Here is a 6000-nt window from a genome sequence, read left to right as displayed (position 1 = left end):
GCCCCACCCCAAGATGTCCATGTCCTAAACCCCATAATTTACAAATATATTTTATGGCAAAGGGAATTAAGGTTGTTAATCAGATGACCTTGCAGTGGGAGAGTATACTGGATTATCCGGGTGGACTCAATGTAATTCTGACAGTGCTTAGAAGTGGAAGGAAGACAGGAGAGTTGGTGTCAGAGTGACACAACCTGAAAAGAGACTTTGCCCACTCTCCTTGTCTGTGCAGAAGGAGTGGGGCCACCAGCCCATGGACATGCGCGGCCTCTAGAAGCTGGCAAAGACGGAAGCAGATTCTTCCCTGGAGCCACCAGAAGAAACACAGGACTCTGGACACTTTGATTTTACCCAGTAGGATCTACTTCACACTTGTGACCAGCAAAGCGTTGTGTGTTCTATGGTGTTGCTTTAAGCCACTAAGTTTGTAGTAATTTTTAACACCAGCAACAGACAACTGATACAGCAAGTAAAGGTGAAAACATGGCACAAGTTTCCTCCTTGGACCACACTTCTGAGTGTCTGCATATACAGGGCAGGACTTAGGGCAAACATAAGGTAGCTGGCCTGGGCAACTTTACCCCTGTCAGCATCTTACTGCTCCTCCTGAGTACCTTTGCCTCATAGAATCAGAATTGTTTAAAAAGGAAAAGACACTGTTCTTTGGATACCTATACTACACCACCTTTCCAGGACCAGGCAAGTGACTCATGTTTCAGTCACTTGCATCCCTCCCCGAAACATCCACTCTAAGACCTGGATGGTAGGTGAGACTGTGGCAGTGAGAGACCACGCAGTGCACACAAAGGGTGCTGCACACAGAAACGAGGAAAGGCGTTCATTATCCTAAAGACAGGCATTCCGAGGAAAGCTTCCTTCTTGGAGAGTGGAGCAGATAGGACACAGCACAGTTGGCAAGTCAATCCTGTAGCAAACAAACCAACAAACGAACAACAACAAAAAAGACTAGATACCCAGGAAGGTAGGTGGTTGTTTAATACCAGGGGGAAGTTGAAAAGCAGGATAGGTGATGAATGAAGATCTGTGCATGGACATACCTGTCAGTTAATTGTGTAAGGATCTACTAATACCCATTAGCAAAGACAATGGAGAACAAAGCAGAAGATGTCTTATTAGAAAAAAGATGGCCAAAGTAGAGAAATCTTTAGACTGAATCAATGCTAAGCTAAAATCTTCAAACATAGAGATCTATGTATTGGTTCTATTCTGAGATAGGTGTCATGTAAATGAGGTTGGAGTTAAATGCCCCAATGGGGAACAGGGCATTAAAGTTAAATGAGCAGAACCCAAGTCCATCATTACATCCTTACTGTGTTCAAAGCATAACACTTCTGAGTCTCATTCTCACAGAAGCCTTTATTCATTAGATTTCATTGTGTGAGAATAAATTTAACAAGAAAAAAACAATTGAGGCAGCATAATGAAGTACAATAGTACTCCTTAACCATTGTTGTTAACCCCTCGCCTGATAGATGTGGTTCTAAGTTGGAGGAGCAGAAAGGGAGGCCAGAAAAAAAGTGAACTTAGAAAAACGTGTATTTTCCAGAATGCCTTAAAAACTGTTGAAAAGTAGAGTTGTGGAGTTGCAGTTCTTGGTAGCAAATCCTATAGATGCCCAACTATTCTTTAGATATTAAGTATTTCAAATACTTTACTATTTGCCTAACGTGGTATCATCCTAAGTGATGCTTGTTGTTCACTTACTATATGCCAAGCATTACACATAAAGTCTATATTTACTATCTTATTTGATATTCACAACTAAGATAGGTACTATTTTCTGCAGTTTGCAGATGAAAAATGGGCTTAAATGGTTAAATAATTACTCAAATCACACAACTAGTTAAATAGTGAGGTTGGATCTCAAATGAAATTGTTTGATTCAAAAGTTTTCTGTCTTGCGGTGGCTCTTGTGGAGGCAGCTAGCGCGAGGCTGGCCAGCTCTGAGACTCGCGTTGTGCCCTGTGCTGCCCAGACTAGTGAACAATACAGTCAGGATGGCTAAAGGTGATCCCAAAAAGCCAAAGGGCAACATGTCTGTCTGCTTATGCCTTCTTTGTGCAGACATGCAGAGAGGAACATAAGAAGAAAAACCCAGAGATTCCTGTTAATTTTGCAGAATTTTCCAAGAAGTGCTCTGAGAGGTGGAAGACAATGTCGGGGAAAGAGAAATCTAAATTTGATGAGATGGCAAAGGCAGATAAAGTACGCTATGATCGGGGAATGAAGGATTGTGGGCCAGCTAAAGGAGGCCAGAAGAAGGACCCCAATGCCCCCAAAAGGCCACCATCTGCATTCTTCCTATTCTGTTCAGAATTCCGCTCCAAGATCAAAACCACAAACCCTGGCATCTCTATTGGAGATGTGGCAAAGAAGCTGGGAGAGATGCGGAATAACTTAAGTGACAGTGAAAAGCAGCCTTACAAAAATAAGGCTGCAAAGCTGAAGGAGAAGTATGAGAAGGATGTGGCTGACTATAAGTCTAAAGGAAAATTTGATGGTGCAAAGGGCCCTGCTAAAGTTGCTCGGGAAAAGGTGGAAAAGGAAGATGAGGAGGAAGAGGAGGAAGAAGAGAAGGAAGAGGAGGAGGAGGAGGATGAACAAAAAACTGTTTATCTGTCTCCTTGTGAATACCTTAGAGTAGGGGAGCACCATAATTGACACAGCTCTTATTTGAGAGGTGTCTGTTGCCCTCATTAGGATTAATTACACAATTGGATCATGATCATATGTAGTCTTTCAAAGTGCTCTAGAAATTGTCAGTGGTTCACATGAAGTGGTATTGGGTGTCTGGAGCACCCTGAAACTGTATCAAAGTTGTACATATTTCCAAACATTTTTAAAATGAAAAGGCTCTCATGCTCTCCTCACTCTGTGCACTTTGCTGTTGGTATGACAAGACATTTGAAGATGTTCCTGGTATTTTCTTTTTTTAATCGGTAAGGTGGTGTTAACTATATGGTTATTGGCTAGAAATCCTGAGTTACCAACTGTACATGTATATAGTTTGTAAAAAGAACAAAACAACCAAAACAAGCTCTTGATGCTCTTTGCTTGTTGTTGAGGCTGTGGGGAAGATGCCTTTTGGAAGGGCCGTAGCTCAGGGCACACACTGTGAGGCTGGACCTGTGGACACTGCAGTGGGCATCCATTTAGCTTCAGGTTGTCTTGTTTTTGTATATAGTGACATAGCATTCTGCCATTCTTAGCTGTGGAAAAAGAGGGGGGTGGTCAGCTGGCATGAGAAGTGTTTGGATCTTTTTTAGTTAAGTGCAGTAGTTTTAAACCAACTGTAGAACTCTTCATCATCAGCAAAGTAAAGAGCCGCTGCATCAATGAAAGTTGAAGAACCTTCTGTACTAAACACAATTTGAAACATTTTGGGGTTTTTTTTGTATGTTTAGAATGTTGAGATATTTTTGAAGTTAAATAAACGGTATTACATTTTAAAAAAAAATTCTGTCTTGTCTGGCCAAGATGGAGCTGTAGGTAGAAACCCTTTGCTTCCTCGCACAACCAAAAGGAGGACAACAACCAATCTAAAATCAACAAACAACCAGAAGTGCCGGAAAATCAAACAGCATGGAACTCCAACAACCACGTAATTAAAGAAACAGTCAATCAGACCAACCAGACTGGTAAGATGGGCTGACAGAGGGAGCCCACAGCGAGGTGGCGGACCACACCAGCATGGCTGACTGAACAGAAAACTGAGACTCAGAGCTGACTGTGGGCTATGGCGAGGGTTGCCACAGTGGGAGAAACTCCCAGTCTCACATGAGAGTTTGTTGGAAAGTGGGACTAGAGTTGAGTAGGCTTGAGTAGGCGAGCTGCATTGTTCCCTCTCTGGCCCCTCCCCCACAGGCAGCACCGAATTGCAGCAAGGAGGGTTGCCCCACCCTGGTGAATACCTAAGACCCCACCCCCCTACAATTTAGTAGGTGTGCCAACACAAAAAGATATGGCCCAAATGAAAGAACAGAGGAAAACTCCAGAAAGAGAGCTAAGTGATGAGGAGATAGCCAACCTATCTGATGGAGAGTTTAAAGCCCTCGTAATCAAAATGCTCACAGAACTGATTGAACTTGGTCAAAAAATGAAAGAACAAATGAAGGATACCCAAAGTGAAATAAAGCAAAATATTCAGGGAACCAACAGTGACAGGGTAATCAAAATGCTCACAGAACTGATTGAACTTGGTCAAAAAATGAAAGAACAAATGAAGGATACCCAAAGTGAAATAAAGCAAAATATTCAGGGAACCAATAGTGACAGGAAGGAAACCAGGACTCAAAGCAACGACTTGGAACAAAAGTAAGAAATAAATATCCAACAGGAACAGAATGAAGAAACAATAATTCAAAAAAATGAAGAGAGGCTGAGGAACCTCTGGAACAACTTTAAATGTCCCAATATCCAAATTGTAGGGATGCCAGAGGAGAAGAGGCAGACCAAGGAATTGAAAACTTATTTGAACAAATAATGAAGGAAAACTTCCCCAGTCTGGTGAAGGAAATAGATTTCCAGGAAGTCCAGGAAGTTCAGAAAGTCCCAAAGAAGTTGGACCCAAAGAGGAACACACCAAGGCACATCAACATTAAGCTACCCAAGATTAAAGATAAAGAGAGAATCTTAAAAGCAGCAAGAGGAAAGGAGACAGTTACCTACAAAGGAGTTCCCATAAGACTGTCAGCTGATTTCTCAAAAGAAATCTTGCAGGCAAGAAGGGGCTGGAAAGAAGTATTTGAAGTCATGAAAGGCAAGGACCTACATCCAAGATTACTCTATCCAGTAAAGCTATCATCCAGAATGGAAGGGCAGATAAAGTGGTTCCCAGATAAGTTCAAGTTAAAGAAGTTCATCACCAAGCCCTTATTATATGAAATGTTACATGGACTTATGTAAGAAATTGAAGAAGATCAAAAACTATGAACAGTAAAATGACAACAAAGTCACAACTATCAACAAATGAACCTAAAAAAAAGAAAAACAATGAAAAACAAACTGAGCAAACAACTAGAACAGGAACAGAATCAGAGAAATGAACATTACATGGAGGGCTTTCAGTGGGAAAGGGGAGGGGAGGGATGAGGGGAAAACACAGGGAAGAAGAAGCATAATTGGTAGGCATAAAATAGATGGGGAGAGGTCAAAAATGGTATAGGAAATAGAGAATTTAAAGAACTTATATGTTCAGCCCATGGACATGAACTAAGGGGGAGAATGTTGGAGGGTTGGGGGGGCTAGGCAAAGGGAGGATAAACGGGAAAAAATTGGGGAAAATGTAATAACATAATCATTAAAATATACTTTAAAAATAAAAAAAATAAAAAAAATTTTGCTGTCTTTTTATTGACACCATTTTGTCTTGCTACTCATACTCTTTTTAAAAATCAGGTATAGTGAAGTGATGGTACTACAAAGATGGCTTTGAACCAATTGAACACCGAGCTTGTTTCAGCGTAAGACATTTACAGCAAAATGGAAAGGGAAAGGTGAAAAGTAAATACCTACTTTATTAAAAGAGCAAAACCTGCAACCGAACATAGCTATGAAATGGATGATTTTAGTTAACACCTATGACCATGTATGTGGACCTCTAAAGCAGTCACCTTGGGAAGACATATGTTTATTTGAACAATGCTATCATTTCTACAACTGATTTTCAGAGCTGCTTAGATCCGATTATTTTGTACACACATCTAATTATGTTTTAACATTAACAACAAAAAACATGTATGTATTATCCATTTTGTAAGTGATTGCTTATTTAATTTACTAGATTTGACTCTCAATAACTTTTTGGATATTTTCCAAAATCAAATCCAATCTTCAGAGAACATGTTTATTGACATTGCCGGCATTCCCTAAAGTTGTGATTCAGATTCTGAACATAATTCTTAAAAGGGCATCTGAATATGTTTTGGCTATGGCAGGAAACTAGGGTCATCAATTAAATAAGTGTTTATAGTCTTCCAA

At 40.5% G+C, this 6000-nt stretch overlaps 1 pseudogene; it reads left to right on the top strand.

Annotated features, from left to right (window-relative positions):
- Window positions 1-2018: 2018 nt before the first annotated feature.
- Window positions 2019-2682, top strand: LOC112302789 (high mobility group protein B3 pseudogene; annotated as a pseudogene).
- Window positions 2683-6000: the final 3318 nt, after the last annotated feature.

The sequence above is a fragment of the Desmodus rotundus genome, chromosome 1 (genome assembly GCF_022682495.2).
Source record: "Desmodus rotundus isolate HL8 chromosome 1, HLdesRot8A.1, whole genome shotgun sequence".
NCBI classification, from domain to species: Eukaryota; Metazoa; Chordata; class Mammalia; order Chiroptera; family Phyllostomidae; genus Desmodus; species Desmodus rotundus.
The sequence above is the reverse complement of the archived record's forward strand: the minus strand, read 5'-3'. Positions and strand labels throughout refer to the sequence as shown.